Raw genomic sequence first — 11925 nt, 5'->3', positions numbered from 1 at the left:
GCTGAAGGAACACAACAGGACGCCCCCACAATCCTCAGATTCCAGTCCAGTGAAACATCAGCTTCATCCAGAGGCTTAAATAAATGTAAGTGAAATGAGAGAAACCTTAAAAAAATGCTAAAAAATAACCTGCCTGACTTTTTTTTTAAGGCTTTGTGTTCAACTTTTTTATTTTAGTTTTCTAAAATCTAATAGGACAGGAAATTATTCTCTGAGCCAGGATAACATGTTCTGGAAAATCATAATGTGGTGTCTGTCTCCTCCTGTGTTTTTAATTATGATAAAATGTACCAGCATCTCAACAACGTGCTGTGTCCACCTTACTCATTTACTTAAAACTTAAGAAGTCACAACTGGTTGATTGATTTTTCAGTTGTGGGATCTTGATGATTTTACTTTGTCGTCTTTCTACAACAACACTCTGACAGAGGAAACACAGATCTGTAATGAAGATAATTATCTGTACAAGCCGAACATAATGCTGAAATAATAAAGAAGTGCTTCATCTCTCTCATCCCACTTCAATGCAGTGCCAGCAGGATGTACTGTATGAATTTGTCTGACTCTTGAGAAAAACACATTGCATGATAATCAAGCCAAATTCAAAAGATTTCTTCTACCTGATTAGTTCAAAGCTGTGTCACATATTTCAGCAGGTGACGGGTTTCTTTACTCCTTCGGTGGAATGGGGCGACAGGCTGGGATGAATGAGACAGTGAATCAAACACTGTTTGTCTTTTGTTGAAATGAAAGGCTCACAGAACAAGGCTCCTCTACTTTATTATTTCCACAATGGATAGACGGAGTTCTTCATGTAGTGGCAGAACAATGGAGGCTTTTCATGTGATGTGCAGGAGAGGCGCCTCTTTTTATGTCTCCCCATCTAACAAGGTTGCATTTACCTGGCAAATAGATTACAGCGGCTTCCTTGTCCTCCAGGTCTAATGCTTTGAATTCAGCAACGCATCCAAAGACTTTGCCTGTGCGCCCCGGGTGCGTGCGTTGTAGTGCGTGTATCTGAAGCTTCTTTGTAGCAGAACACTTGGCCTCATTCTCAAAGTAAGCTACCATGTGTTGATCTTGAGAAGCACTGAAAAAGTGTCCGCTCAAAAGGGAGAAACTGAAAGATGTACAGTGTAAACCAGGTGTTGCTTGGCTGGTGGCTGTGCATTAACGTTCCTTTCAATGATATAACTTAACCCGGTGTACATCTAACAGGGAGAGAGAGATCTAACCTTAGCTTTGTTTCATAAAGAAAACTAGAGTAGGAAGATTTTTCTCGCTTAATGTTACTGTTTTTACAATTATCTAAATATATATCTATGCACAGCACCGATATGGATGTGAAGTAATGAGGCATATGTGCGAGCCCTGGGAGGGGATACTGTCATGGTCCGTGGTCCTGTGTGTGGAATGTGTGATGCGCGGGTAGCCACACCCCCGGGCTGGGCCATCACCGGCACACCTGCTCTCCATCGGGGTGATTACCTGAAGAGCTACTTAACCCGGCGCTGACGGATGCTCCACGCCAGTCCGTTAATCACTTCTCTGTGGTAACTAGACTCCCGCGAAAGCGTTGCACTAATATCTTGTTGGAGCTGCGTTAAATCTGCCTACTTGTGTCTAGGTGGCAGACGCCTGCCTGTCCGGTGCATCATCTGGCCCATCCACTACCTCCACGGATTTCCTTCTCACGGACTTCCCTCCCGAGCTCCCACGGTCCCGCTCTAATCGTAAGCCAACTAGTCTAACTCAGTTTTGATGTGTTTCCTCCGCTTCCCGGCTCCCTGGTAATCTTCTCCCCTTTCTGTTGCAGCCTCCCACGGTCCCGATTCCGACTTCCTCGCGTCATTGTTTCCCCGGGTTTTTTAGTTCCTCGTTTTGCTCCTTTGGTTTTCCCGGGTCGCCTTTTGTTGTTATAATAAAGTGTCATTTTCTGCTAGCGCTTGAGTCTGCGTTTGGATCCTTTTGTGCACGCGCGCCGCGGCGCATGACAGATACATCACTGCGTGATATGATGTGGTTAACAAAGCACCCTCAGCTGGACAGCAAGCACTTTCCCTTGCTTTTCAGATTCTGCATTTTGAGCTGCCACGTTTGTTACAGGACCAGAGTATTGTTGTCAGGTACAGGTGACCATGGGGGTGGGGTTTAAAAGGGAGATCCACCCACCTGTTCTCCGCTCAGACAGCGTTTATCTCACGTCAGGACTCCGAAACCCTCGCCTTGGTCAGCAACCACTCGCCTCATAAGTTTTGTTCCACTCTGCTCCTTCCTCCATCCTGTTTCACGGATCCTAGCACCAGTTCCGAAGCTGCAATCAGTGCACCGGGTGTTACTAAAGTAACCGCGTCCCTCTTCCAACCCATCGCTAGCCTTTGCCGTACTACAGGAGTGTGCCGACTTAAAAACTTGATTAAAAGCAGTTTGACACCAAGCTCCAGTGAAATCTAAAACTACGTGATTATCAGTGTCCTTATCCAGCTCCTAGACCAGACGATTTCTACTGGTGATATCGCAGCACTACCTATTTTTAGACAGTACTGACATATTTCTGCAGAGATTTGTTTCCATGAAAAGAAAATGTATTTGCATTAAAATACATCATAAAATCCACATCACTCCTATCTCACCATCTTTTCTCTGTTTTAAAAGTGAAAAGATATTATGTTGCAGTACTTACAGAATCCATGACTTTAAAATAAATGCAACATTGCATTTATTGGGGGCCTTCAGAAGCAACCTAGTGCAGCATGCTGTGCAGGGCATGTATCACAATGACTTCATACAGGCCAACAAAAATGGCTGACTGACACCAATAGAATCCCCAACTGCAACAGCAACCATAAACACGGGACAGAGATGTGCTTTTCATGGAGGCTGCTGCATATAAAGGACTGACTTCTCTCTTTCTGCAGTGGGAAAGTCAAAGTCTGTAAGCTGATGGTGCGTCTGGTCATTTGTCACACCTGCCTCCCTCCAACTCTTTCACATGACTGATGCTGGGACCTCCCTCCACCCTTATCCCCCACCCCTCTAGCTCTGGATTAAAAATCCATCTTAGCTGACATTTACATAATACAGCTGGTAGTTAGAGTAGTTCTCCATGTGGAAACTAAAGTGGCTGCATTGCTACAGCTAATATTGGTCACCTTGACTCTTGTACACAATCTAAATGGTAATAAGAAAAGATTTTGTATTTGCTCTTTTAGTTATTCACATATCTTGGAATCTGCCTTCTTTACATTAGAACTATGAGACTCAGTCTGTGAGATCTGTGTGGATCCTGTGGCCAAAATATTTAGATGGAAAAAGTTCATATTAGTATGTATTTCATACAAGGTAAAACATTCCTCTATGAAACACACAGAACTGATGAGGCATGGCCGCTCTCGTGACCGTCTATAATGACCTTTAAATGGATTCTGATGCAGGTTTTTCTGTAATAATTTCACTTGATGTCAGGGCCGACTTTGATACCACTGACCATAAAACTGTACTTAATAGGTTTAAGGTTAGACTGGTTTTCTTCTTACTTATCTGATAGGACTTTATTTCACCTCTAATAGTACATTTGCTCACAGGCTTTCCAGTGTTTTCCTTATAAAACGCCGTTTTTACCGTTTCTTCCTGCAGTAAATATAAACAACGACAGTATTCAGGAAGAAAACCAAACATTGCAGATATTTTTATCATAACTCTGGTTTTACGTGGCCGATCAACACAATTTAAAAACTGGTATAAAGTCCGCACTTTGTCCGTCAGTTGTTCCGTCTGTCCTGCTCACATCTCCAATGGTTGTACACGTTGTCATTAACGTGGCTTCACTCCACATCAGCCGCTTTGCTCGCTAAAACACCGGTGTCGGCACATAAGGACGCTGTCATAGCCTGTCAGCAACGTTGATTAGCTGCGTATATACGAATGTGAATCGCATCATTGGCTGGACTATGGGATAAGGTGGCATCGTTCTAATCCCATACGGGAGCAGCCAGTCACTTACTGACTAACACTGCAAAACAGAAATGCTAACGTATTAATTTTAATTTCAATTTCAATTCAGGTTAGATTTTGGTTTTTTGTGCGCAGAGGTAGAGGGAACATTGGTCTCTAGCAATGATCTTCTTCTAAAGCTTATTCTGCATTGACTCTTGTTTGGTATCATTTACTGGATTGGATGATTGGAAAACAATTAACAATTTAACAATTGATGCTTTTAACAAACAGAGGCCTCAGTCGCATGTAGAAGATCCACACACAGACACAACAAACTGGCACCCTGTCCTCATGCTTCATTCCTAGCTTGTTCACATACTGCTGTGGGACAGCATCCCAGTCTTTAACCAGCATTTGACACATGTCAGCTGATGTGGACACGCTGACACAAACAACATTCATATCATAGTAAAGTACTACCAGGACCCAAGAAGCAGGCTCAAGTGACAGTCCTCAGTGATACAGTCTTTATTGTGACAAAGTATTTTATGGAGTGACTGAACGGTGAGTGAGAGGCTTTGGCTTAAGAGAGTTCACTGCAGCTCTCCTTGTGAAGAGAGCATATGCTACTGTCCAATCCTGCTAGTGACACAATCACAAGTGAAAATCTTAAATGTTGCAGTGAGGAGGCTGAGCAAGGAGGTTCTCCCTCTGAACTAACTAAGCTTGAGCAGAGACCTCAGGTAGGAGGCTGTGAGAACAGTAGAGGTAATTAACTGATTTTTATTCAAAACAGATTATAGATGAAGTTGGGCCAAGCATCACTGTGTGAAGAGGATAGCTCAGCCTATAACAGCTCACCCGCACAGGGCGGGGTTTATCAAAAACAACCTTTAGAATTTGGTCGAATCTGATAGGATGTTCCAGGCTAGTGTGGCCATATATGTATGGTTCTTCCACATGGTACCGAGGCCCCTGTTTGGCACTGGCAGAGAACACTCAGCAAGTGTTTCATGGGTACAACCCACATGCTCAGCTTTGCTACTCAACCCAAAAATGCATTTTCCTTACAAATGTGGCACCATTTAAGGTGTGAAGACTGACAGAACCAGGAGTTTGGATCAACCTCTCTTCTAAGAGGTCCAAGTATAAGTATTACCTAGTGAAAGTCACTTGAATGACACTAATCTAATTTACCTCCTCTGAGCTAATGCTGAGAGAACTAACTGAAGCCTAAACTATATGTTTCCCTGTTTAGTTCTTGTCTGCTTAGGTTCCTCCCATGTCTGCGACTCCCCACTATGTTTATAGCGTCGTGTCATCAGTGTTTAAGTCTCCGGGTGTTCCAGTTATGTCTTTGTGTCTCGTCTCCCTGTTCTGGTCTCACGTTCTCCTCCCTGTGTTTCATTGCATGTCCCCCGTCTGTCCTGTGTATCCATGTACGTTCCCCCAGCCCGTCATGTCTCTCTTTTGCTCTCTCGTGTCTCCTTGCTCCCTCTTGTGTCTGCCTTCCCTCAACCCCTGTGTCGACCCCTGTGGCGACCCCTGTGGCGACCCCTGTGGCGACCCCTGTGTCGACCCGTGTGGCGACCCCTGTGGCGACCCCTATGTCGACCCCTATGTTGACCCCTATGTCGAATCCTGTCTACATCTCACTGTGTTTCCTGTTTTATTTTGATAGTCTCCTGTTTCATGTTCAGTGTGTTTAGTTTTGCTTCTCCCATGACATCATGTTCATTTATATCAGCTGTGTTCCTCGTGTGTTTCTGGTTCCCTCGTCACCCTCATCTGTATTTGATCAGCATTTAGTAATTAATCATGATGTACTATCAGTGTAATCAGATATAAATGATGGCTCTGTCTTTAACAATTACAACGTACTCAATGCAATTTCTCTTATTTAAATCATCCATAATGTTGGGATGACGACACATTCCTTATGTTTCACGTTCCTGCAGACGGTCTCACACACAAAGACACTGATCAGCCAAGTTTGAAGATTCCAGATGACAGAATCATTTTCATTACTCAAGCTTCATTTTTAATTCATCATATTAACTGGACTTACACTTTGATTCTATTTTTGATTGAGAATGAAAGATGATTTAGATAAGCAAATATAGATAAACGTGGTCTAGCACTCTGTATCTTTTTAACATATAAGGCTGAAGTCCTCTTACCCTTGCTCAGACCTAAATTGGCGGTACTTCTGGGGGAAGGACTTCCACCTCTCTCGGCCGGGGAAATAAACAATGGTAAATATTTTTCTCACACAGAAATAATTCACTAAACACAAATTTCATTACTTTTTGTGATGATTTTATTTTTTTACAACAATTTCTCATAAATCCGAATTCTTTAGATTTGTGTAGATATTATGTTCATCATCCTTTCTGTGAATGCAGTGTTACAGTCTCCGTTTGTTTTTCTTTCACAGTTGATGTTCAACATACGTCAGCCATGTTTAACTTCATGCAGGCCTTCTGAAACCACCTCAACACCGGCTTCAGAGCAGTTTCACTGCTCCTGTGTTTCAGTTCAGTCTGCTGAAAATGAAATCTCAAAGCTCAAGAGATGAAAACAAAGCGATAAAGGCATTATCCTCCTGCAAACAACAGCTTTATCTGGGTCTAAAGACTTTACTCCATAAGAATTTGAGAATTTGTTTAGACCTTTCTCCATCTGCAGAGGTGTCTTCTGCTCCTCCTTCCCCTCCCAGTGGCAGAAACTAGTCACTTCTCTAACCATCATCATCAGTTTGGTTATTTCACCAGCAACCAGCTTCTATCTGCACCACATTCATGTTGCCTCTGAAGCTGCTGCAGAGCCTTGGCTCCTCACACAGAGGCAGACACCAGTACTTTTCAAGATCTAAATTCCAACATCGCAGAGATCTTTAGATTATTCAAAGAAGCAGTCACTAACACCCTTGCTGCCAACACTCTTTCTACTTACTGGACTACCTGGAATCCATGCTGGTTTGTTTTAATTTCTCTTCTCATAGCTTTTGTTTGAGCAAGTATTCCTTTAGAAACATTTTGTCTAACGAGATACTTCAGAGCTTGAGTAAGAACTTGGACTGAAAAGAGAGACCATCATCTCACATTAGCGTCTCAGTGACTTCCTGTAAATTCTGAATTTAATTTAAAATTCCTCCCCAAACACAAAATCTTGAATAGATTTTTTCATGTGCCATTACAGCTTATCAAAACAAAAAGCATCTAGTTTCAAGACTTAAGGCTTACTTGATTTTTCTAGATGAGCTCTCAGCCCCTCTGCTTTGGAACCAACTCCCAGGTCAGAGCCAACCATGTTCTGTTTTATGCTCAGTTACTTTGACACAAGGGCGTCTGCTGTGATGATCACACCTCTGATGAAGTCTCAGCTTTGTTTTTATACATAGATATAAAAGTATGGATATGTATTGATAAATGATCAGAATTATAATATTTCTGACTGTCTTCGGCCAAACTAAATCGATACCCCAGCTGAAATGAAATTGTCATGAAGCTCACAGCAGGCTCTGGTTGTGACTGAGGCTGAAGCTTGGTGACTCTCCTGTGGAGAGCAAGAACAGGCGCAGAGATTAGCCAAAAACCTTCCATCCCCATCCAAGGAACAGGTACGGGTATGAGTGCAGGAACGGGCTGGGTCCTAGCTGCCCTCAGCCATACACTGCAAAAACAGCGCTGCTTCAAATAAGCCAAATATTCTTAAATCTGACAAAATTTTCTTTTTTTGAGAACAAAAATCTGCCAATGGGGTCAGCAAAGGTTGCTTGGCTAGAATCCTTCAAACTAGCAAATGAATCTAACGGCTGTTTTACACAAAACTCTAAAATTTATGCTTAATTGAAGAAAATGTAACTTATTACAAGGTAAGATACTCTAATATTTAGAAAATCTTTGCCTAAAATCAATATTATGATTTCTTGAACAAGCTGTTTCCAAGAATTATTTGCTTACAGTTTTAAACCTTAATTTGGATTTTTACATAAACAAATAAAGCTTACTGTAGGACAAAGTTTAGTGTCATTAAAAACATTTCTGTTTTCGGCCTTTATTGATAGGGACAGTGACAGGAAAGCAGAGGGGGAGAGAGGGAAAGACACGTGGGCTGGAGTCTAACCATCTCCAGTCTAATAAAACTAAGTTGACCAGGTGCATGAGCAGCCAGCACTTTCAGATCCCGTGATTGAATGGACGTAATATGCTCCACCTTAATTTGTGATTAATAATCACCTCTTTATATATTGACAGTTAACCATGTCACAGACTGCAAGCCTTTAATTTTATTAAAAAGCTTGTTTTTTGTCATATTTTAATACACTTTCATTTTTTAAAGATGTAGGTCTGTGTTTTTTCAGAGATACGTGGTCCTCACGGGCCACTACAAGCATGTGATTTATAATATATGATACTGGACATTAAACAGAATATAGAGTATTTAAATTGAGCTTGACCAGGGCGATTGTCTCTGCTTGCCTTTCTGTAAAGATCACCACATAGCACTGGTTTAGGGTGTGGGACATTTCAGACAAAATCACGTTGGCTCAAATACTGTGTCAGAGTTAAATGACTCTGGTGTGGCGATGGAGGGTTGGCTCTGTAAATCAAATGATTGTATGAAAAGTTCTGACAAGGATACAGTTCTGTTAAAAGTGAATCCATGGTTCACAGAGGCCACTTGAACACAGCAGTAAAGCACATGTACAGTGATGGCTGACTGCAACCCTGCTGGTAATATATTCAGGCCTAAAGCTGATGAGACTAACAGAATATTGTGCCTGACAAAAAACAAGGCTGACAGATGAACTGTGCAGATTGTGTTTGTACCAAGCATATATCAGTGGATTATTTATCTGCTATGAGCTGGAACATGACATGGCTAGAACACCCAGCACATTTGGCACTTACCACGTGGCTGAAGGCCGATACTGAGTCCACACTACAGACTTGCAAAATGTTTTACAATGTATAAATGCAGTTACATTTACACCTAGGGCCAATTAAGAATCACCAATTAAGAATCACCAACTAACCTCAGTCTTTGGACTGTCTGAGAGGCAACTGTGACAGGCTCCAGCCACCGTCGACATGATAAGTAGAAGAAAATGTCTGGACGAATGAAATGTAACCTCTGCCAGCGGTTTCTTCCTGTTAAAAGGGCTGATATGAATATTAGAGTTCTTTCTATTACTGCAGGGTCTTTGCCTTACAATATAAAGGACGTTGAGTCAACTGTTGTGATTTAACACTATATGTAGAAAATTGAATTGACTTGAAAAACTTGGCTGCAGGCTTATTAATCTGGCAAAGACTGAAAAACTGTTGAGGTGCCCCATTGGACGTCACAAAGTTACTGATAAACTGTGAGTAAATAATGGTCTGAATGCATGAGTTATGGAGTTATGATCATGATGTCTAAGTAAACAAACTACATGAGACACCTCAGTGTAAGTGAAGGCTTCAGGAGAAACCCACACGACCCTGGAGTCTCTCTGCTCAGTGTTCAGTCAAAGGTTTCGAATGTTTTGATACAAATGTTGAACATAGAGCACAGCTAACAGCAATTTTCATAACTAGCTGGCGATATTGTATCTTTATATTCTGTACTGCACTCACACAATGTTTTCAGCAGCAGCAAGTGCATGGTCAATCTCTGGGGATGTCAAAAGTGGTGCACAATATGTCACCAAGTACACAACAAACTAATCAATAGGAGATATGTAAACTTTAAAAAAAGGGAAATGAAAACATGGTTTAAGCGTGTGATTCACTGATTATTTGGTCTGCAAGTAAATGCTGCTGGTTATAGACGTAACTGTGGACTCGTGTAGCTGAGAAAACTCCCACACATAGATGTTTGTGAGCTGCTGGGATAGAGACGCTTCTGTGAGGCTCGATGTATCGTCTGCATCCAAACTCTCAGAACAGACTCAGGTTGCAAACTAAAAGATGTTATGACACAGCACATGTGTTGGTGGATGGGATGACGGTAGTCTGGAGAGAAGGCTCCTGGTATGAACCCTAACTGAGGGCCTTTCTGTGCCAACAATAAAACATGGCTCAGGGTTAGCCCATCTAGTCTTTACTTTAAGATTCATCAAAAAAGAAAGTGTGAGAGCTAATCTTAAAATTCAAGAAATAGATTCCAACATTACTGACCACTACAATTCAACCATCCAACCAAATGTGGGTAAAATGAACGAGAGACTGTCTAATGTTTTTGGAAATAGCACTCAAAAGGTCTTTACTCGGATTCCATTATTTCATAATCGATCAGTCCAGGAGGGGCAAACAAATCCATCACAGTGAAGCACAAAACAATAAAACCAGCATGCAGCACTGAAAAGCAAACCTTTAGAGTAACACCAGCAGAAAGCAAGAAGAAAACCTCATGGATGTGGCAAAGGACAATCAACACGTGTACTTCTGTCTGTTTTTACAAGCCGAGCAGGGAGCTGACAAACCTGGACAGTGGCTTTGCTATCTGAAAATCCACGGAGTCTCCGTTTAAATGACATAATTATCAACCAATAAGATGAAAATGATCTCTGTCCAGTATCTTTAAAGTTGAAAGTTGTTCCTGCCTCCTCTGAATGAAATCTTAAATGCTTTCCGTGTCTCTGTGCTGTTGAAAGTGGTCTCAGTGTTGACTTCAGTCTGAACTCCAGTATAATGTTGGGATTTGACTGAAGTAGAATTGTATTTTTGTTTTTTGGATGGAGAGTCAGGTTCCTGCCAAATAGAGCTGCTGGGCTTTTTTATTATCATCAATCGTCTCCTTGTGTTATTGTTATGCTTCCACTGTGGCATTATCAGTACATGTTTATAAATCTTTAGCTCAACTGTTTTTGAAGTGTTTTAATTCATTTGGATGTTTGTGTGGAAGGTAGTCGTCCTGCCCCCGGGGGCACAGACCTAAATCTATTTGGCTTAGAGCTTGTAAGCCTGTTATTCCCCTCTGAATCAAACACAGCACACTGTGTGTGCAATAGTTTAATTGATTGCTCTCAGTCCTCAGTCTGCCTCTGGCTTGCATGGCCTTGTTGGCAACACACATACATACAAACACACGTAGCTAATGTGCATGAATGTGTATTTATATATATATACACACACCTGTGGCTTCTAACGCCTTCTTTTGTCTTGTTTGTTTGTTGTCTCTCACTAGACATCAGATGATACCATATCACCCTATTAGAGCACTTCGCTCTCGCTCTGCAGGCCTACTTGTTGTTCCTAGAGTATTTAAAAGTAGAATGGGAGGCAGAGCCTTCAGTTTTCAGGCCCCTCTTCTGTGGAACCAGCTTCCAGTTTGGATTCAGGAGACAGAAACTATCTCTACTTTCAAGATTAGGCTTCAAACTTTCCTTTTTGCTAAAGCATATAGTTAGGGCTGGACCAGGTGACCCTGAATCCTCCCTTAGTTATGCTGCAATAGGCGTAGGCTGCCGGGGGATTCCCATGATGCATTGAGTGTTTCTTCTTCACTCACTATGTGTTAACAGACCTCTCTGCATTGAATCATATCTGTTATTAACCTCTGTCTCTCTTCCACAGCATGTCTTTATCCTGTCTTCCTTCTCTCACCCCAACCAATCACAGCAGATGGCCCCGCCCCTCCCTGAGCCTGGTTCTGCCGGAGGTTTCTTCCTGTTAAAAGGGAGTTTTTCCTTCCCACTGTCGCCAAAGTGCTGCTCACAGGGGGTCATATCACTGTTGGGTTTTCCTCTCTATCTATTATTGTAGGGTCGACCTTACAATATAAAGCACCTTGATGTGACTGTTGTTGTGATTTGACGCTGTGTGAATAAAATTGAATTGAATTTAATACAAAGAGGGGCAATCAAGGGAAGTGAACATAACTGGGGAAAACAATTAAATTAATTGTGCAGCATAATACAAAAATACTCAGAAATTGAGCCGTTACAACAAAAAGGTATTAACATAATCTTCTGTTGGGTAATAAAGTAAGAAAGTATTC

Source organism: Perissodus microlepis, chromosome 2 (assembly GCF_051167445.1).
Source record: "Perissodus microlepis isolate ML-2025 ecotype Zambia chromosome 2, ASM5116744v1, whole genome shotgun sequence".
In the NCBI taxonomy this organism is placed as follows: Eukaryota; Metazoa; Chordata; class Actinopteri; order Cichliformes; family Cichlidae; genus Perissodus; species Perissodus microlepis.
Note: the sequence above shows the minus strand (reverse complement) of the source record.